The 23,132-nt window shown below is 40.0% G+C and overlaps 1 long non-coding RNA gene across 1 annotated transcript in view; it reads left to right on the top strand.

The window, feature by feature from the left end:
- LOC141985951 (uncharacterized) overlaps positions 1 to 22,329 on the top strand; it is a 34,221-nt gene extending 11,892 nt beyond the window's left edge. The window contains exons 2-3 of the long non-coding RNA XR_012639075.1: positions 7,374 to 7,438; positions 22,138 to 22,329. This is a non-coding gene — a long non-coding RNA (uncharacterized LOC141985951). The remainder of the gene's footprint in view (positions 1 to 7,373; positions 7,439 to 22,137) is intronic.
- Positions 22,330 to 23,132: the final 803 nt, after the last annotated feature.

Raw genomic sequence — 23,132 nt, 5'->3', positions numbered from 1 at the left:
GACTCAACAATCCCAGTTCCCTCAGCCTCTCCTCAAAAGTCATGTGTTCCAGTCCCCTAATCATTTTTGTTGCCCTCCGCTGGACTCTCTCTCCAATTTTTCCACATCCTTCTTGTAGTGTGGGGCCCAAAACTGGACACAGTACTCCAGATGAGGCCTCACCAATGTCGAATAGAGGGGAACAATCACGTCCCTCGATCTGCTGGCAATGCCCCTACATATACATCCCAAAATGCCATTGGCCTTCTTGGCAACAAGGGCACACTGTTGACTCATATCCAGCTTCTCGTCCACTGTAACCCCTAGGTACTTTTCTGCAGAACTGCTGCCGAGCCATTCGGTCCCTAGTCTGTAGCGGTGCATGGGATTCTTCCGTCCTAAGTGCAGGATTCTGCACTTGTCCTTGTTGAATCTCATCAGATTTCTTTTGGCCCAATCCTCTAATTTGTCTAGGGCCCTCTGTATCCTATCCCTACCCTCCAGCGTATCTACCTCTCCTCCCAGTTTAGTTTGGGTCAGATCAAAGGTCCATCTAGGCCAGTATTGTGTTTTCCACCAGTGACTAATGCTACGTGCCCCAGAGGGAATGAACAGAGCAGGTAATCATCAAGTGATCCATCCCCTGTCGCCCATTACCAGCTTCTGGCTAGGGACACCATCCCTGTCCATCCTGGCTAATAGCCATTGATGGGCCTATCCTCCATGAACTTATCTAGTTCTTTTTTAACCCTGTTATAGTCTTGGTCTTCACAACATCTTCTGGCAAGGAGTTCCACAGGTTGACTGTGCATTGGGTGAAAAAATACTTCCTTTTGTTTTAAACCTGCTGCCTATTAATTTCATTTGGTGACCCCCTAGTTCTAATGTAATGAGAAGGAATAAATAACGCTTCCTTATTTACTTTCTCTACACCAGTCATATAGACCTCTATTGTATCCCCCCTTAGTCGTCTCTTTTCCAAGCTGAAAAGTCCCAGTTTTATTAATCTCTCCTCATATGGCAGCAGTTCCATACCCCTAATCCTTTTTGTTGCCATTTTCTGAACCTTTTCCAATTCCAATATATCTTTTTTGAGATGGGGCGACCACATCTGCACGCAGTATTCAGGATGTGGGCATACCATGGATTTATAGAGAGGCAATATGATATTTTCTGTCTTATTATCTATCCCTTTCTTAATGATTCCGAACATTCTGTTTGCTTTTTTCACGCCGCTGCACTGTGACAGTGCACCCCATAAGGCTTTATGGAAATATGCCTATGAATGTATATATGACATAACTGGAATATGTTTTATGTTGCATATGCCATGTAACATATCTCTGTAAAGGTTATGATCTACTGAATCTATTCATCCTACGTGTATGCATGTATCATTTTGTATTCAAAGCTATGAATATTGGCTGTGTACTTGCTTGATTTTTAAGTAGCCTTAGTAAAGTGTTTGGTCAACTTCTTGAGAACAGAATGTGCAAATTAAGTGCCCATTCAAGAAGCACTTAACAAACAATGGATCTTGGAAGGCTCCAATCCACAGAAGAAGCCTTCCTGGAGACATTCAAGATAGCATGTGGACAATGGCTGCTGCCTGTAAAAACTGAGTCATGCAGGGACATGTGACTTGCCCGGGTGCCTGCAAAACTCCATCTTAGAGCTGAACTTTGTATAGGAGAGAGGAGGGTGTCTCCACCCACAAGAGAAAGTATATTTAAGCCCGTGGGAGACCCCTCCATTTGGTCTTCAGCGGGCTAAGGAGATAGCCTCTCCACCCCCAAGGATACCTCAAAGAGACTGGAACAAAGGACAATAACTACAGGGTGTGTGAGTGATTGCTGGACCCAGAATAGAAGGAGACTAATCTGTAAAAGGAAGCTTACTGGAATTCCTCTTAGGGTGAGGTTTTATCTGTATTCATTTTTCTTAGACATAGACTTGCATATTCTATTTTATTTTGCTTCGTAATTCAGTTTGTTCTGTCTGTTATTCCTTGGACCTACTTAAATCCCACTTTCTGAATTTAATAAAATCACTTTTTTACTTATTAATTAACCCAGAGTATGTATTAATACCTGGTGGGGGGGGGCAAACAGCTATGCATATCTCTCTATCAGTGTTATAGAGGGTGAACAATTTATGAGTTTACCCTGTATAAGCTTTATGCAGGGTAAAATGGATTTATTTGGGGTTTGGACCCCATTGGGAGTTGAGTATTTGAGTGTTAAAGACAGGAACACTTCTTAAGCTGCTTTCAGTTTAAGCCTACAGCTGTTAGGGGATTTGGTTCAGACCTGGCTCTGGGTTTGCAGCAGGCTAGCGTGTCTGGCTCAAACAAGGCAGGACACTGAAGTCCCAAGCTGCCAGGGCAGGAAAGCAGGGGCAGAAGTAGTTGTGGGTGTATCATGGATTTATAGAGAGACAATATGATATTTTCTGCCTTATTATCTATCGCTTTCTTAATGAGTCCAAACATTCTGTTTGCTTTTTTCACTGCTGCTGCACACTGAGTACATGTTTTCAGACAACTGTCCCCAGTGACTCCAAGATCTCTCTCATGAGTGGTAACAGCCAATTTAGACCCCATCATTGTATATGAATAGTGGGGATCTGCGTTCCCTGTAAGCTGCGTGGCTGCACAGCAGCTTATTTAACGTCGTGCAGGTGCTCAGAGAACCCAGCCATCCAGGACCTGCCATGGCTGGTGGAAGGGTGCCCCTCCCCCGGCCCTAAGCTAGCCCCAGCTTGCTGTGGCCGGGGGAGGGACGCTCATAGGTGCTAACTTCCCCTCTAGCCAGGGGCTGCTTGATCCCCACTCTGCCCCAGGCCCCGCCCCTGCCCTGCCTCTTCCTGTCCCTTTCCCATCTCCTCCCCTGAGTGTGCCCCACCCCCGCTCCTCTCCCTCCCTCCCAGACCTTCCTACTCTCCGTGAAACAGCTGATTGTGGCAGCGGGCAAGAGGTGCTGCGAGGGAGGGGGAGGAGTCAGTGGGGCCACCAGCAGGTAAGAGGCACTGGGGGATGGAAGGAGCTTGGCTGGCTGCTAATTTTACTCTATGGGTGCTCCAGCCCTGAAACAGCAATGGCCATCACTTTCAGCCCCCCACCTAAAACATCTCCAGAACATCATCAACGATCTACAACCTATCCTCGAAAACGATCCCTCACTCTCACAGACCTTGGGAGGCAGGCCAGTCCTCACTTACAGACAGGCCCCCAACCTGAAGCAAATACTCATCAGCAACTATACACCACACCACATCGCACCGCAGAAAAACTAACCCAGGAACCAATTCCTGTAACAAACCCCGCTACCTACTCTGTCCCCATATCTACTCTAGCAACACCATCAGAAGACCCAATCACATGAGCCACACCATCAGGGGGCTCATTCACCTGCACATCTACTAATGTGATGTGTGCCAGCAATGCCCCTCTGCCATGTACATTGGCCAAACCGGACAGTCTCTACGTAAAAGAATAAATGGACACAAATTAGACATCAGGAATGGTAACATATAAAAGCCAGTAGGAGAACACTTCAATGTCCCTGGACATTCAATAGCAGTTTAAAAGTAGCCATCCTTCAACAAAAACACTTCAAAAACAGACTATAAAGAGAAACTGTGGAGCTACAATTCATTTGCAAATTTAACACCATTAATTTGGGCTTGAATAGGGACTGGGAGTGGCTGGCTCACTACAAAAGCAATTTTTCCTCTTTTGGCATTGACACCTCATCAGCTTTTGGGAGTGGACCACATCCACCCTGAATGTATTTATCTTGTCAACCGCTTGTAAGGTAACTCCCTTCTCTTCATGTGTCAGTATATTTACGCCTGCATCTGTAATTTTCACTCCATGGATCTGAAGAAGTAGAGCTTTTTACCCACAAAAATTTATGCACAAATAAATCTGTTAGTCTTTAAGGCTTATCTCTCTCCTCATTGTTTATCTGCTATTTTGTAGCCCAGTCACCCAGTTTTGAGAGATCCTTTTTAGCTCTTTGAAGACTGCCTGGACCTTAACTATCCTGAGCAATTTTGTATCATCTGCAAATTTTGCCACCTCACTGTTGACCCCTTTTTCCAGTACATTTATGAATATATTAAATAGGACTGGTTCCAATACAGACCCCAGGGGGACATCACTATTTACCTCTCTCCATTCTGAAAACTGACCATTTATTCCTACCCTTTGTTTCCTATCTTTTATCCAGTTACCAATCCGTGAGAGGACCTTCCCTCTTATCCCATGACAGCTTATTTTGCTTAAGAGCCTTTGGTAAGGGACCTTGTCAAAGGTTTTCTGAAAATCTAAGTATACTATATCCAGTGGTGAGCTGGAGCCGGTTCGCACCGGTTCGCGTGAACCGGTTGTTAAATTTTGAAGCCGGTTTAGAACCGGTTGTTAAAGGGGTGGGCAAACTGTGGCCCATGGGCCACACGTGGCCTGCAGGACCGTCCTTTCCATCCCGCCTGAGCTCTCGGCTGGGGAAGCTCCCCGGAGAATTTTTACTCACCCAGCGGCACTCCGGGCCTTCGGCGGCACTTTGGCGGCACTTCGGCGGCGGGTCCTTCAGTGCCACCGAAGGTCCGGAGCGAGTGAAAGACCTGCCGCCAAAGTGGTGCCGAAGACCCGGAGCGACTGAAGGAACTGGTTCTTTAGCTTCTGGCAGTCATCACTGACTATATCCACTGGATCCCCCTGTCCATATGCTTGTTGGACCCCCCCACCCCCCAGCCCCCAAAGAATTCTAGTAGACTGGTGAGGCATGATTTGCCTTTACAAAAACCATGTTGATGTTTCCCCAACAAATTATGTTCATCCATGTGTCTAACAATTTTGTTCTTCACTATGTTTTCAACCAGTTTGCCCAGTACTGAAATAAGGCTTACCGGCCTGTAATTGCCGGGATCACCTCTGGAGCCCTATTTAAAAACTAGCAACCCATTAGCTATCCTCCAGTCATTTGGAACAGAAGCTGATTTAAATGATAGGTTACAGACTACAATTAGTATTTCTGCAATTTCACATTTAAGTTCTTTCAGAGTATTTTACTGTCACTATCACCATCCTAGTCAGGTGGTCAGTAATATATTATGATTATAGCATGGAATTACTATCCAAAGAGATTCTAAGGCACAGCTTGGTTTATATAAGATTTCTACTTCATTTGATTCTATGCTTTGTTTCACATATAGTTCCACTCCACTACCAGCATGACCTGATCTGTCCTTCCGATATATTTTTGTCCCCTGCTATTACTTTGTCCCATTGATTATCCTCATTCCACCAAGTTTCTGTGATGCCTAATATCTTCATTTAAAATGAGGCAATCTAGTTCACCCATCTTATTATTTAGACTTCTGGAATTGGTATATAAATACTTAAAATACTTGTCACTCTTTAGCTGTCTGCCATTACATGATGTAATTAAACAGGACTTTTTTTCATTTGACTGTTTCTCATCAGATCCTACCTGTAATTTATCAATTTCCAACCTCTCCTCTTACTAGGACTTAGAGAATCTCCATTAATAGATCTTCCCCTCAGGGATGTCTCTGTCCGAACCACATGCTCCTCCGCACCTGTCTGCTTTTCCCCAGCCCTTAGTTTAAAACTGCTCTACAACCTTTTTAATGTTAAGTGCCAGCAATCTGGTCCCATTTTGGTTTAGGTGGAACCCATCCTTCCTGTATAGGCTCCCCCTTTCCGAAAAGTTTCTCCAGTTCCTAATAACCCCTCTTCCCTATACCATTGTCTCATCCACACATTGAGACTCAGCAGTTCTGTGTGTCCAACTGGCCCCATGTGTGGAACTGGAAGTATTTCAGAGAATGCTACCCTGGAGGTCTGGGACTTTAATCTCTTACCTAGCACCATAAATTTGGCTTCCAGGACTTCTCTCCTATCCTTCCCTATGTCATTGGTACCTACATTTTCCATGACCTCTGGCTCCTCCCCAGCACTACACATAAGTCTATCAAAATTGTTGTCCCTTTTTGACCCAAGTGGCTAGGCAAAATTCCAGGAGCAGAATTTGGTCGTAATCTGATATTTACAATGAATATACAAAGTCCGGTGACTCTGACCGCAGATGTAACCAAGAACGAAAGGTGCAGTTTCTTAGCTTACAGGCCCAAGCCTCTCAAGCCAACAGCCCAAAAGCTCTCTAGCTATTCCCAGGGTCACACTGTGTTTACAGGCTCCTGCCATGCTTTTTCTTTTTCCTCTGCCTTTCTCTTTTCTTGTCTGTGATGTCAGTGAGTTCTCTTATATTTCCACACAGTCCTACCCACAACAATACCCAGCCCAAAAGTTTCTAGGCAGGTTCACAAAAACCTTTTGCCTTAGGTGGATCTTATATTTTACAGTTACGTTAATTGAAGGGTGAGTTTTACACCTATCAAACGCAACAGTATACTGCCTATAATGTGCCTGCTTTATGAATAAAGAAAGGACTTCTGCAGATATTAAGGCCAGAAGGGATGATTATGATTTAGACTGACTTCCTGCATAACAGACAATAAAATTAACCCAGTAATTCCTGCATCAAGCCATAACTTTTGTTTGAGTTAAATCTTTCTAAAAGATGTGCTCTAACATTCACTTAAAAGCTACAAGTGATGGAGAATCCACCACTTCCTTATCAAGGTTGTTCCAGTGGTTAATTACCCTCATGGCTGAAGAACAGCCTCTACTTTCTGGGCTGAATTTGTCTAGCTTTAGCTTTCAGACCTTGGCTCTTACTATATTTTCATTAGCTAGATTCAATAGCCCTCTACTATCAGAACTGTTCTACCGAGGTAGTTTCTTATACACCATGACCAAGTTATCCCTTAACCTTCTCTGTGATAAGTAACATAGATTGAGCTTCTTTAGTTTCTTACTGTAAGGCATGTTTTCCAGACCTCAGATAATTCTTTTGGCTCTTTTCTGGAGCCTTCCAAATTTTGATAATATTTTTGAAGTGTTGACTTCCATTATTCCAGTAATGGTCTTACCAGTGTCTTATACAATGGTAGTACCACCTTCCTATTCCTGTATAAACAGGGAGATATAATATATCAAGTGATTGCCTTAATACCCTTGCCATAGCATCACACTAGGAGCTCATGTTTAGCTTGTTACGTCCTGTGGTGTTACTGTGGCTTTAGAAGAATGAATAGAATCACCAGGGTGTGGGAGCCAACAGTGGGAGTAGGCAGTTGTTTTAGGTTAGACTGATGAAAGGATCTGACTTAAGATGCTCTGTATGTATGTTATGTATCTTATAAAGACTGTTAAGTTACTAGCAATGAATTATTAGTAAAACTAACAGATTACTTGAATATCAGACAACACATTGACCATGTCTTTTTCGGCTGCTGCTTTCCAGGATGCAGTCCCCCGTTGAACTCCCCGAGGAATTAAGAACTGTTACAAACATCCCCAACTTCTGCTGTAAGTGCAAGACAAACCTCTTCAGCCTTGCTTTTGTTCATATAAACCACACATCACAGTGTACATATAATACATTCAATTATAGAAAAGTAGAAAAAATCCATGATGATTCTCCATTTAAACTTATTTTGATGTCTGCCATTTAACCAGTTTTAATTTATTTAATATGTACTACATTGATTTAGTAGAGAGAAACTTTTTAAACAGAATGTTGTGTAGTACCGAGTCAAATACCTTACAAACATCCAGATATATTGGCTCTGATCCTCCTCCCACAGAAATTAATGACAAAACTGGTATTGGCTTCAACGGTGCAGGATTAAGCCCATTATATGTGTACATTGTTAACTTTATCAACAGACTTTGTAATCTCATCAAAATGATATGTTCATTTGACAGGGAGTATTTTGCATAAAATTATAGTGATTAACATTAATTATGCTACCACCCATTAATTTTTCACTGATTGCATCTCATAGTACTTCCATAATTTTGTCCAGGATTGATGTAAGGCTAACTGGGCTATAGCTTAGGTCATCCTGTTCATCCATTGTATATATTCACACAACATTAGCTTTTTTGCTATCCTCTCAAACTTCCACAGTGTTCCAAAATATTCTAAAAAATCAACATTAATGGTTCAGTGAGTTCCTTGATTAATTCTTTTAAAAAGTGTAAGTTATAAAGAATGTTATCATAGCCCTGCTCAATCTTCTCTTCACACTAAACAAACCCTTTCCTCCCCACCCCCCCAATCTTTCCTCAGAGGTCATGACTTCTAGACCTGTAATCATTTGTCTACATCTTTCCTGAAGTATGGTGCCCGGAACTGGACACAGTATTCCAGTTGGGGCCTTATCAGTGCTGAGTAGAGTGGAAGAATTACTCCTCATGTCTTGCTTACATTACTCCTGCTAATAATCCCAGAATGATGTTTGATTTTTTTTGAAACTTGATTACATTGTTGACATATTTATTTGTGATCCACTATAACCCCCAAATCCTTTTCTACCATCCTCCTTCCTACACTGCCATTTCTCATTTTGCAATTGATAATTCCTTCTAAGTGTAATACTTTCCATTTGTACTTATTTAATTTTATGCTATTTGTTTCGGACTATTTCTCCAGTTTGTCAAGATCATTTTGAATTCTAATCCTGTCCTCCAAAGTGCTTGCTACCCCTCCCAGCTTGGTACTGTCCACAAACTTTATAAATGTACTCTCTGTGCCCTTATCCAAATCATTTATGAAGATATTGAATACAACTGGGCCCAGGACAGACCTCTGCAGGACCCACTCCATATGAGCTTTCAGCTTGAATGTGAACCGTTGAAATACTCTGAATACGGTTTTCCAACCAGTTGTGCACCCACCTTATAGGAGGTTCATCTAGCCTATATTTCATAGTTTGCTTATGAGATGGTCATGTGAGACAGTAACAAAAGACTTACTAAAATTGAAATATCACATCCGCTGCTTCCACCCACCCCATCCACAAAGCTTGTTACCCTGGCAAAGAAGGGTATTAGTTTGGGTTAACATGATTTGTTCTTGACAAATCCATGTTGATTATTACTTGACACCTTATTACGTTCTAGGTGCTTACAAATTGATTGTTTGATTATTTGTGCCATTATCTTTCTGGATACCAAAGTTATATTGACTGGTCTATAATTTCCTGGGTTGTCTTTATTTCCCTTTTTTTTTTTTTGATAGGCACTATATTTGCCCTTTTTTCAGTCCTCTGGAAAACGTGTGGCTACTGGACTACTGATGAGATTCCAGATCTCCTCTATTTGTTCAATTCACAAGAAATATACAGAATGCCTTTCTATAACAAAGGTGCAGAACAAGGACTGTCTATGTTATCTTAATGTGTATTTGTAGAGTATTCAGAAGAATGGAACCCTGGTCCTCCTAGGGGTCTTTGGGTGCTACCATAATATTAATCAGTGCTACTAAACAACACTACTACTAAGCTCATCTAATAGAAATTAGAGACAAAAATATCTATTAGCACATCTAGTCCAAAAGACTGTCTCTACAGTTATTTTATTAATGCTTTATGTAGTCCATAATTAATATTGTGCATTCTCAGCAATTCTAAATTTCATCTTTACAATTTGCTTTCCATGAAGTCCCTGTATTGCTACTGAGCTTAACATCTGAAACTTCCCTGAAGATACAAGATACTGAAGTTTAAAAAATAGACAAACAAAAAGTTATCAAACGTGCTCTTTCGTTTCTTTGTGGCAAAAACTCTGAATGACAAACCCTAGAGCTTCAGTCGAAGTTTTATCACTGTTTTTGTTTCGTTTTATATAAAAGCTAATACTGGAGCTATTACTTTAAGGTTGCATGATATGAAGATCTGTGTTTATATGCAAGTATCACTCCTGCCAAAGTTGTATTGAAATGTGAGGTAGAAATATGACTGCTTAACTCTTCTTCCAGGTGGAGCTAGCAGCAACCAGGCCCGGGTTCAATATCTAGGGGTTCCTTTCCATTAATTCAACACAGAGCCAGCTTGAGCCCACACCCACTAACCTGGGAAAATTACACACCACCCCTAGGTGCCTCTGAGAGTCAATACTTCCCCACTCGCAAGCACAGAGTCCAAGTGTAAAAAAGAAACTTTTAATAAAAGGAGGGAAGTAACTCAGGGTTAATTTGGGAAAACACCACAAACAGGGTTCATAAACATAAACCATTAGTAAAAGACCGACCCCCAAGTAGTTTGGACAGTGCCCTTTTCCCCTCCGGTTCTTAAGTCCAGCAACCCAAAAATCCTTTCCACATGCCCGAACCTTCTCTGAACCCCACTCACAGTAGCTGTATTTGGTCAGTGCAGACCCAGAGTTCAGAGGTCCATCTGCAGAGTTCACCTCCAACCCTAGGTGGCAGGTAAACAAGCATCTTACTTGCTCTGCTGGCCGCTCACCGGGTTCCAATCACCGCTCTCATGGCACCCCTCCACTTGCTCTGCTGGCTGCTCATCGTACCTCTCTGCCACCACCCTGCTGGCCACGCCTCTCTGCTGCCATCCTGCTGGCCGCTCATCATACCTCTTCACCACCACCCTGCTGGCTGTCAGTCACCTTCTGCCTCTCTGCTGTGACCTCTGCACATCAGTCTCTCTGTGATTTTCAGCTCTTTTGCAGGCTGGCCAGAAACATTGCCCCATCTCAAGTGATTTCGCTTCTCAGTGTTTTTAGTTCTTAGCAGGCAGGGCAGAAACACAGTCCTACCACAATTGGTTTCAGCTCTTATTGAGCAATTAAAATAACAAAAAAGCCTCCTAATGAAACCTATTTAGCTCTATTCTTCAAACAGAGGGGAAGAACAGGTTAAGCCAGTCTAGAGAGGACACCTGCCAGTGTGTGTGTGTGTGTGGGGGGGGGGGGGGCTTCAGCCTCCTGACCAGGACTCCTGTCCCCACCCCTCTTATTTTCACAGGGCTTTGACATTCAAGCCTCTGCTTAATTATGCTCTTTCAATTGTGGGTGCCCTGCCACATTTGGGACAGGTTAAGCACAGTTCTGCTTTCCTGTATTGCTACATTAATTACAACATTTGTAATCATATTTCACTACCCCTGTATTCAGTACTAAGGTCATTTGTACCCAACACCAGCCAAAGTTGATCCTTTGACGCAGCCATAAATGATGAATATGTAAACAGAGCAGGAGCAACCTGTATTGACATATTTCAGAGTAGCAGCCGTGTTAGTCTGTATTCGCAAAAAGAAAAGGAGTACTTGTGGCACCTTAGAGACTAACCAATTTATTTGAGCATAAGCTTTCGTGAGCTACAGCTCACTTCATTGGATGCATTCATTGTCTCATCCCCTTCCAACTAGCTGTCAGGGAAGCATTCATTAGGTCCTACTTACAACTGACAATTAACTTCCTTGGTTCAGTTCTGCATTTTTATTTTTAATCAGTAGATTAGAATTAAATCATTGTTCTAAGCAAACTATATTCAGAAGTTTGCAACGGTTATTTTGAATTTTTAATTAGCATCAAATCTAATGTACTGGAGCAGGTATAGGTAATGATACTGAAGTCTTATATTTTTTCCCCTGTGCTGCTTTTTAGAAGGTAAATAAAAAAAACATGTTTTTCCCATTTCCATTAATACAAAGGAGAAAAATAAACATTGGTAATGCAGTAGCTTAAGTGGCCCTTCATGAACAAAGGCACCTACAGGATCTCAAGCAGAAGAGACCAGTTATGAGTGAAGATAACAAATACACCGCCAGCTCTTTGTGCCTGGCCTAAGAGTACTGTGGATAACATTTGTGGTAGGGATAAATTTGGCTTTCTAAGATTAAAGGGATCCCTAATTTTGGTACAAATGTGAGCACTGACCAACATCTTGGCTAATAATGAGCCTGGTCCAAAGCCAGCTAAAAGCCACAACTCATTAATCTCAATAACAAATACTCCACAACTGACATTGGTTTCAATGGCCTTTGGAGTAAGCCTAAATATGCAGTCCTTATGCAGGTAAATCTCCCATTTGATCTTTGAGATATCACTCTAAAGATATATAACTAGAGAGAAATGATGTAACAAGAAATGCTACACTTTGAAAAGAACATTACGGAGATGAAAGAGAAAGTATTCATATTTAATTTTCTGTGCAATTCAAAAAAAATCTGTCTAAAATATAAACACAATGGACTTCCATTAGTTGCTCGGCAACATATATTTTTGATTTTCTGCTTTTGAATTTCATATTGATGAATTAATTTAAAAACAAATTCTTCAAGGACCCTTTCACTTGAATGCTTTAATTTGAAAATATACGCTTCACTTCATTGGGGATTTGGCCAAAACTGTTGTCAAATTAGGAGATTAAAAGATATATAAATTGCCTGATAGTGTATATAATTATTTATTCCCTGATCCGCCAAACACTTCAGCATATGTGCAACTTTATTCCTATTAGAGTCAGGACCTTACAGCTTATTCGAATGGGACACTAGGTAAACTTCAGAATTAAGAATTCATTATAAGGGTCTCAATTCTATACCCTAGCAACTGGTGTTAGTACCACTACAAACCCCACCATTAATTGACACTCTACTTGGAAGTCTCAACAAAGACCAAGAATAATATGGACATGGAGACTGAACTACCCTCTCATAACTCACAACAGAATTGCAGGGCATATTCTCAGGCAGTATGAGAAATGTTGCTGCCATGGCCCATTCTGTATGTGTTCTGTATTCTTTCTGGTTTTACTATTTCCTCATCAATCTGACTAATGATTTTTTACAATTATTTTTAAATCAAACCACTCCTATTACATTTTTTAAATCACTATGATAGAGTAAAGCATATCTAATAAAATACCATACCATTTTGTTCCCATAGGGCAGCATGATATAAAAATGTTTCTAAGAATGAAGTCCAAGGTCAGTAACATTTCCCAGTCCTAAAGTTGGTAACAAGAGATGATGTGTGAGAAAAACAATTACACATTACAGAGATTAATGGGAAATACTTACATAAGTGGAGAATTAGAAAGAGAATTTATACAGCTTTCAAAAGAGATAAATTATAAAATATATAGTGAGCTAAATAATAATGTTGCTTTAGTAATTCAAAACATTAATATACTTTATATTGGCTAAGCATGCAAGGATCCCACTTAGTCGTCTGCTGTTGATATCTCATATTAGGGCAACTTTTCATCAATAAGAATAATTAGCCCAATTAAAATTCAAGGGAACTGTAATGTATTTCTAGCAATATGCTTTAGAATGATGATCCACTACAAAGTCTATGACTCCAAATGGATGCCAGGTAAGAAACACGATACAGTAGATTAAAACCATGTATCTTCTATTGCTAAGACAGTTTGGATATATGAAAAACATATAGAATCTGAGAAGGAGTTTAAATATTACAGTGGACATTGTGATTCATGCCTTATTGTATATAGTCAAAAGGAATTCAAAACAGTTCTAATCATATTATATTAAAATCAGGGATGTCGATTAATCGCAGTTAACTCGTGATTAACTCAAAATATTTAGTGTGATTAAAAAAATTAATAGTGATTGATCACAGTTTTAATCTCATTGTTAACAATAGAATACCAATTGAAATACATTAAATACGTTGAATGTTTTTTCTACATTTTCATGTATATTGTATTCCGTGTTGCAATTGAAATCAAATTGTATATTATTTTAATTACAAATATTTGCACTGTAAAAATGATTAAAAAAAAAGAAATAGTATTTTTCAATTCACCTCACACAAGTACCGAAGTGCAATCTCTTTGTCGTGAAAGTGCAACTTACACATGTAGATTTTTTTTTGTTACATAACTGGACTCAAAAACAAAACAATGTAAAACTTTAGTGCATACAAGTCCACTCAGTCCTATTTCTTGTTCAGCCAATTGCTAAGACAAATAAGTTTGTTTACATTTACAGGAGATAATGCTGCCCTATTCTTATCTACAATGTCACCAGAAAGTGAAAACAGGTATTTTCATGGCACTTTTGTAGCCTGCATTGCAAGGTATTTACATGCCAGATATGCTAAACATTGGTATACCCCTTCATGCTTTGGCCACCATTCCAGGGGACATGCTTCCATGCTGATGATGCTCATTTAAAAAAAAATCGGTAATTAAATTTGTTCCTGAACTCCTTGGGGGAAAATTGTATGTCCCCTGCTCTGTTTTACCCCCATTCTGCCATATATTTCATGTTATAGCAGTCTTGGATGATGATCTAGCACATGTTCATTTTAAGAACACTTTCGCTGGAGATTTGACAAAATTCAAAGAAGATACCAATGTGAGATTTCTAAAGATAGCTACAGCACTTGACCCAAGGTTTAAGAATCTGAAGTGCCTTCCAAAATCTGAGAGGGACAAGGTGTTGAGCATGCTTTCAGAAGTCTTAAAAGAGCAACACTCCGGTGCAGAAACTACAGAATCCAAAATACCAAAAAAGAAAATCAACCTTCTGCTGATGGCATCTGACTCAGATAATGAAAGTGAACATGCGTTGGACTGCATCGCTTTGGATTGTTATTGAGCAGAACCTGTCATCAGCATGGATGCATGGCCCCTGGAATAGTGGTTAAAGCATAAAGGGACATATGAATCTTTGTGCATCTGGCAAGTAAATATCTTGTGATGCCGGCTACAACAGTGCCATGAGAATGCCTGTTCTCCCTTCCAGGTGACACTGTCAACAAGAAGCGGGCAGCATTATCTCCTGCAAATGTAACCAAACTTGTTTGTCTGAGCGACTAGGTGAACAAGAAGTAGGACTGAGTGGACTGGTAGGCTCTAAAATTGTACATTGTTTTATTTTTGAATGCAGGTTTTTTGTCCATAATTCTACATTTGTAAGTACAACTTTCATGATAAAGAGATTGCACTAAAGTACTTGTATTAGGTGAATTGAAAAATACTATTTCTTTTGTTTTTTACAGTGCAAATATTGTAATAAAAATAAATATAAAGTGAGAACTGTACACTTTATATTCTCTGTTGTAATTTAAATCCATATATCTGAAAATGTGGAAAAATCAAAAATATTTCAATAAATGGTATTCTATTATTGTTAAACAGTGCGATTTAATTGTGCAATTAATAGTGATTTTTTAAAATCACTTAATAGCCCTAATTAAAATGTAAATATCAAAAGTTTTTTACAGTGAGATTTTTGCTTCCACTCCGCCATAATTTTATGTATAATTCTTCAGTGACATCCATAAAAAAGAAAACTACTGATTAAGGGTTTGATCCTGCTCCTATCAAAGTCAATGATGTGGGATTAGGCCGACTAGGACAAACATTTGTGAATATATATATATATGAAAGATGTTCAGAAAACACCTTGGATTATTTAAGGGAAGATCTACTGAAGAAGAGATATTGAACAATTCAGCAAATAGATAATCTAAAATATGTCAAATGGGCATTTAACTGGTGATATTCCATTTTTTTTAGTTTAATATCCAAAATAGGAAATGGAAGTTATATCAAAGTGTATTTTATACATTTTTTAGGTTGACTAAGCAGATATAACCTATTCTTTACTTTTTCAGTGTGGTAAACCCCAGCCTAAAAGGCATTACAGCCCCCTCTTTCAACAACATCTATGTAAGAGCAATGTACTCTACCTTATGGAACTAGGAAGAGTTGTATCACCTTACAGTGGCCCCAGTGAAGTGCTGGTTACATCTTCTTTTCTTTCAATTAGTTGATTCTCTGCAATGTACAGCATGCATTCACAGTGATGATTCAAGTGTTAGAAATCCCACATTTGGGACCATGACCCTCTACATTCATGAGCACAAAGAGAATAGAATTTACAGGATTCCAGTCCAGTGAATGTAGAAGAGGGAGGTGCTGCTTCTGTGGCATTATTCTTTTCTTTCCCCCAAATGTCCCATTGTAGGTATTCCGCTTGATTTGGGGTACTCAGCACAAGAGGACATGGGCTCAACATAACAACATTGTCCCCTTCTGCATCTTCTTTCTGTAAGTGAATGACTCTTTCTGTAGAGTGGGTCAGGAATTTTCCATTGGAATGAGTTTCTGACAAAAATGTCGCTTTTCAGAAAATCAAAATTTCCACTGGAATGTTTCAATTTTTCTGGAAAATGCTATTTCCCATCAGAAAGTTGTTTCTACCTGTGCACCTCCACAATTTCTCAGAAGCCCACCTGGTGAAAACTGGAATTTCCATTCTGTGGGAAATTCTGCAATTTTGAGGTTTGTTTTTATTCCAATTTGGAATGAAAACAAAACTTCTAAATTTCCATCATACTCAACTTAAAAAAAATCAGGTCTGTTGAAAAAAGGTCATTTAAATAAAACCAAAACATTTCATTTTGATTTTATTTTAAAAATTGAAATAAAAAAATGAATCAAAATTAATTTCAAGATGAAAAATTGAAATATTACATTCTGAAAATGTCAAAATGGAACATTGAAAATGGAACATTTTGACATTTTCAAAACACTGTTTTTGTTTTTTTCCCCTCAAAGTGAAATTTATTTAAATTGACAAATTCCTACAGAAAGTTTTCATTTCTGATGGAAAAAGTTCCATTGGAACATTTTTGACCAACTTTAATTTTGATGTCCAGAAAACCTTTGACTGTCTCTTACACAACTCTACTAAGGAGACAAAGTAGTCATGGGATAAAGGGTAACATCTTGGATTGGAATTTGGCTAGGAGACAGAGGGAAAAGTAAGAATATTCAGCAAGACTGAAGTTAACAGTCCCGAGCTGTAAGGCCCTTATGAATAGTAACTGATTTTAATGACATTGCATATTTTGATGGCATCACACCCACTTCACTTTAAAGTTTCTTTTTAATTTTTGGATGAATGTCATCCAATCCCAGTGATGTGTTGAGGTTTAATATCTCTGTTTGTTCTAGCACCTCCTCTTCAGACACCTCATTCTGACACTGCTTCATCTTTATTATATGAAAAGAGTAGGAGCAGGATAGGTGTCTCATTAACATCCTTTGTGATGAAGGCTGATTCAAATATATTATTTTGTTTCTCTGCAATGTCCTTAAAACTCTTTAATTGCTCCCTTGACTTCCTTGAATACCAGCAGACCAATTTTTTTACTAGCTTTCTGCTTCTGATACACTGAAATGATTTCTTGTTTGTTTTGTATGTTTTTGATTAATTGCTCTTGTTCCCCCAGTTCTAATTTCCACATTACTTTAAGTGTTAAATTTTACCTCCATTCCTTTCATGTAGCTTTCATTTTGGTAAGGATTTCTGTTCAGTTAAAATAACCTCCTGTACCTTGTTATTTTACCATATTGTATTTTTTCCTCTCTGCCTTCCTGTTTCCTGTTTTCTTTAGGTATATACTTACCTTCGTGACTCAGTTATGGGATGATTAGTCACCTTTATGCTGAGCCTAAGGGCATTTCTACATGGAGATGTAGTGCACAGTAAAAAAGTGCACTGTAGATTCACCCCCTGTCTTTTTATGCACTAGGGCTATGTCTACGCAGCCCTACAGTTCAGACTACGGGGGTATGAATTGCAGTGAGTACTAGCATTCTGTATTGTAACTCCACTGTGTAGACATTGCTGGCATGAAATAAAGGCTACCTACTTTGTGTTAATGTAGTCTTCTTTAAACAGGGCTATGTTAATGCAAACCAGGTACCTTTCAGTTCTCACCCACAGTATCCACATGAGATAGTTACAGTGCAGAATGCTTGTATGCACTGCAATTTACACCCGCATAGTCTGAACTGCAGGGCTGTGTAGACAACACCAACGTATTATAATTGCTTCATCTGGGGGCTTTAGCGTGGTTTTTTTAACCTCTCTCTTCTAGGCTCTCCAAAGTTTATCCAGCAACTTTGCTACAGGACAGTCTTATCAAAACTTGCAAGTGTCTGGATTTTGTACAGGTGAATAACCTGATAATTGCATTGCTTGGTCATCCCAAAATCCCACCAGAGTCCATGGGAATTTGGGATATGCAAGTAATGAAAGACTGGACCTTAAACTGGAAATGAATCCTACATCTAAGGTCTTATCAATGAGACATAATCAGGTCTTGTAAACTACCGAAAAGCTCAAGGTAACAGGGAAATGACACCAGTTATATTAATTTTCATTGTGTAAAGGGGCACTCACTTGAGCACCTCTGAGTAGCTGGGTGTGGTACCACAGTCCTTTTCATGCCCCTGGTACCTCCTGCAGGCTGCCAAACAACTTTGGCAGGTCTTCAGTGGTTTGGCCTTCCATCCAAGTCACAAAGTTCAATTTAACACCTTCTAGGGTATTAAAGAGTTCAATAAACAAACAGTCTATTTCTTTTGCTCGGGTCAGCTCAGGGCCCTTTAAATTCAGCCCATTGTTCAAGCTCCCAAATAAGTCTTGTCCCCTTCTTCAGGTTTACACCACTTTACCTGTGGCTCGTAGGGAAACCTGGGTCCACCCGCTACTCCAGGTTACAACCTAGGGACCCTATAAACAACAGACACATGCAACTGGATCCAATTCATTGCTGCTTCTTTCCTGTTCTTTTCCTACCTTGCCCCATTTTCATCACAGTCATGTCATGGTTAACATTCTTGTACTTCCCTCTCCCTGCAAACCCAGTTATGCAAAATGCAGCCAGAAATAGACTCTGGCTATCCCTCAAGTTCCTTTGGCCAGAGCAGAGCATCCTTCTTTATTCCTCTCATTCCAGCCAGAAGCTGAACAGCTCTGGCTAGGCAGCTCCTTTTATCTGAGCCTGCTGGGCTCTGATTGGCTGTTACTACTCCTTGTAGCCCTTGGAGTACCAAGTCTCTCTAGTCTCCAAGATGGCTGTTTCCAAGAGGCCTCTCTAAGCCGTCCGGGAGGCCACACCATTGCTGCTCCATTCCACACACATTGCTACTTCCTGGGGTAGGGTGTAGTAGGACTTTGAGATCTCCCATAGGGAGCCACAAAGACTAAGTACACCCCAACACACTGTGCCTCTCCAAACAATTCAGGAACTTGAAAAAATTCTTTCCAAGTCATGTGAATGATGAAATTTCAATGAAATAAACAACTCCCTTTAATATATGTTACTCTTTAGATTTTCCTCTATTTCTGCATTATCCCCATTACCGTTACCTGTACACATCAAAAGCAAAATACGTTCATTCCTTTAGTCTACAACTTTCTTCTGGCTTAGTGACGGGTAAATTTTCTAAAGATGCAGGGCTTTGATTTGGTTATTGGATGTTTATAAATTAAATGTATAGGAGTGTTGTAAGCAAGGCATGAGAAGTCATTCTTCCACTCTACTCTGTGCTGATTAGGCCTCAACTGGAGTATTGTATCCTGTTCTGGGCACCACATTTCAGGAAAGATGTGGAAAAATTGGAGAAAGACCAGAGAAGAGCAACAAAAATGATTCAAGGTCTAAAAAACATGACCTATGAGGAAAGATTGAAAAAAATGGGTTTCTTTAGTCTGGAGAGGAGAAGACTATGGGGGACATGATAACAATTTTCAATTACATAAAAGGTTGTTACGAGGAGTAGGGTGAAAAATTATTCTCCTTAACTTCTGGGGATAGGACAAGAAGCAATGGGCTTAAATGGCAGCAAGGGTGGTTTAGGTTGGACATTAGGAAAAATCTTGCTAACAGTCAGGTTAGCACTGGTTAAGCACTGGAATAAAGTGCCCAGGGAAGTTGTGGAATCTCCATCATTGGAGATTTTTAAGAGCAGGTTAGACAAACACCTGTCAGGGATTGTCTAGATAATACTTAGTCCTGCCATGAGTGCTTTGAGGTCCCTATCAGTACTTTGATTCTATGATTCGATTCTATGATTCTATCTGAACTTCTGTAGATACAGGAGGACATGAAAAACTGCAGAAAATAAAAAATAAAAATAAAAATGGAAGGATGGAGTTAACCTTGACTTTGGTTTGAGCTTTTAGGTGCAGATTTGGGACAGATCTTTTTCCAGATGTATCAATTCATCCATCCACAACAATAATCTAACTTCACTAATTTGATTCTGCCAACTACAGTGATGATTTCTTAATATGTAGTAGTACATGATCATTCCTACTTTCCATTTGTGAACACACCAAAAAAGTTTGATACAGTACCAACCAAAATATTAGTGACTGATTATTTTTCTATATTGTTATGTCAGTAAAGCCCTGCTGATGGTTTGGAATGTCTGATTAATAAATTATGACAAAGTGTGTATTATTATGTAATAATTCATGCTTATGTGAATTATTCACGTTATGAAAGATCTATTTCTAAATCATCATCTCTTTAGATTTTACTGTGATTGGTTGCTTAGGACCTGATCCAAAGTCTGTTGGGAGTACATGAACATACCTCTATTGATTTTAATGGTCTTGGGATAATCCCTTAGGCCGTACAGTGGATTACTGCTAGAGATGAGTTTAAATCCTTAATCTCCAATATATGTTTCTGGATATCAAATTTATTTCAAAATTTGGTTCTAGTCAACACTGAAGCCAGCGTTTATTAGAACTTTAGGAATGGATAAGAAGCAAGGTTTTTAATTGTGTAGGTTTTTGTTGTGTTGTGTTTTAGTTATCACAAAATTCATGTAACTTCTCAAATGGAATTCCTGTTTCACACAAATCATATGCCTGCAGTTTATGTGGTCATTTATGCCTTGGCCCACCAAAGTGCTTAAGCATTTGCTTAACTTCAAGTATGAGAGTAGTCCAAATGACTTGCAATGCTTAGGCATAGAACTATATTGGGCCCTTATTCCTGTGTATATAGATGTAAAACACAACTAATATAGGTTTCAGAATAGCAGCCGTGTTAGTCTGTGTTCGCAAAAAGAAAGAGTACTTGTGGCACCTTAGAGACTAACAAATTTATTTGAGCATAAGTTTCGGGAGCTACAGCTCACATCATCGGGAAATGAGCTGTAGCTCACGAAAGCTTATGCTCAAATAAATTTGTTAGTCTCTAAGGTGCCACAAGTACTCCTTTTCTTTTTACAACTAATATAATTAGCTGAACAGGGCATGATCGCATAACTGATTTAATCTCACTTCATAATTAATTATTATAGCCACATCACATTACCCCAATATTCCTACAAGTGTGCAATACATGACCTTACCACATACAATGTGATGCAGCTGATCTCTGAGCCATGCAACCTGGAGGGAGCCATCAATGCTTTTTTCACAGCAGCAACTATCAGGTGGAAAAGGGACTTATTACAAAAGGCATCATACTCCAGCTACATGTTTGTGTTATGCAGATGCTCAAGAAGCAAAAGTTTGTGCAATTGAGCTCCTCTGGCCACATCCTGGCTGGATCCCTGGTCCCTCTTCACTGATCTGGGCAGCTGAGGTCTTCTTCAGTGTGAAGGAGTCTTAAGCTGGTGTAGAGGCTATGTGTAGGAGCTTTGGAGTAGTAACCAAAGTTACCCATGGTGTTGCATGATGGGAATCATTATGTAGTCAGCCTTATCAGCAGTAGCACATGGCTTGCAGTTGGAGCCAGGCAAGCAAGCCAGCAACATCTGGCTTTACAGATCTCAACAGGAAGTTAAGTGTTTACTGTTACTTTAAAGAGTCTCCAGTATCATTTCTTATGTTATAATAGCAAGCTGGCAACAGCTATTACACTACTTAGCTGGCAGAGTGCTTGGGATGGTAGATGGCATGACTGGAATGTGCTGTGCTCCAATGAAATGAGGCCAGTACGACAGCCTCTGTGGGCTGCTACAAACCAGCTTCCAGATGTCTGCGGGAATAAAGATGGCATAAAGCTTTGAGGAGCTGACAAAAAATGCTCTTGCACAAATGAGGCTCTGGCCTTCTTTCTTGGACTTCTATTTTCAGAGCAGGCAGAACCTGATTGCATCGATATGTACAGGGCCAGCCTGGAGAGGAAGTTTAGCAATAGAATTAGAAATTGATACGTGTTCCTGTGTATTATGTCAGTTTCGATGAAGCTGCATTTTCCTATGGAAAACTGTTCTGCTGAATTTTTTTTACCAGATCTACTTGACCAAACCAGTCTACTCCCAAATCACACCCAGTATGCATGCACATTCTATTGACATTGTGCTCATAAACATGAACTATTCATTTCAAACCAGCATGTGTCCACATGGGGCAGATAGGAATGATCACCTTTTTGACTCCTGATTGCTAACTGAGATTTCCTTTTAGCTCAAACGGTGAGAAACCCGTGCTTTTGCAGCAAGAGGCATCCTGACCCTTCTGTCAACAGGAAGTTCTGAGTTATCATGTGCAGCAAATTAAGAACTGTCAAGTCCTAACTTTGGCCATGGCTGCATTTCAGTAGTAAAGAATCCATTTGGCTCTTAGAGCCAGGACACAATGGAGAGCATGGAGGAAAGATGGCACGTTAACAAAACTAGTGGTGACTGGAGGAATTATTCCTCCAGAGTCCACGAGCAGTTGGACACCTGCAGGGGCACTCAGAAGATGTGCTCAGCTGTGGTGTATTTGAAAACTGGGTTGGAATTGTAGGTTGTCACTTTAATTTGTAAGGAATTTCCTGGGGTCCTGCTTGCAGGCTAGATTGCTCTGTAGGAAAGCATGTCTGTCTGGAAAGAGCCAGCCTACAGCAAGGTGGAATGAGTTGTGCCTCACCGCCTTAGGGAGCAGCCTGCTTCCCCTCTCTCTGTTTTTGGTCTCTGTTTTTGGTTCTTGTGTGTTAACGTTTGGGATTTTAAGAAATAAAGTAATGTTACACTGCAACCTCTCTAAAAGAGTATTTGATGTTTTTACCTCTGATGGCATGCCATGGACATAACAGTGGCTATGTCTGCAGAAAGGATGCAGCATATGCTCAGTTCTCTCTCACAGCACAGTTTTCTAATACTTCGCCAGAACACAGGTGGCTTCAGTGCTGTGGCCATGCCATTACCCACGCCCTCACAGAAACATCCCCTGTGGGCCACTGAGCACTGCTACCGGTGTTAGCAAGGTGCTGCTTCTCTCCACCACACTCATAATTAGGCCTCATGCAACTCTAATGGACAGTCTCGGGTACTTTTTTGGAATACACCAAACATTTGCAAGGTATATCTCATGGATTGTCTATTGCCAAATTAGCACTAGTTAGCATATGTAAGATAATTTTATTTAGAAGATGTTAGATTCACATTTATTCAGTGTGATGTCAATATGGAGGGGAA

This window comes from Natator depressus, chromosome 4 (assembly GCF_965152275.1).
Source record: "Natator depressus isolate rNatDep1 chromosome 4, rNatDep2.hap1, whole genome shotgun sequence".
Classification (NCBI taxonomy): Eukaryota; Metazoa; Chordata; order Testudines; family Cheloniidae; genus Natator; species Natator depressus.
Note: the sequence above shows the minus strand (reverse complement) of the source record. Positions and strands in the feature narration are given on the sequence as shown.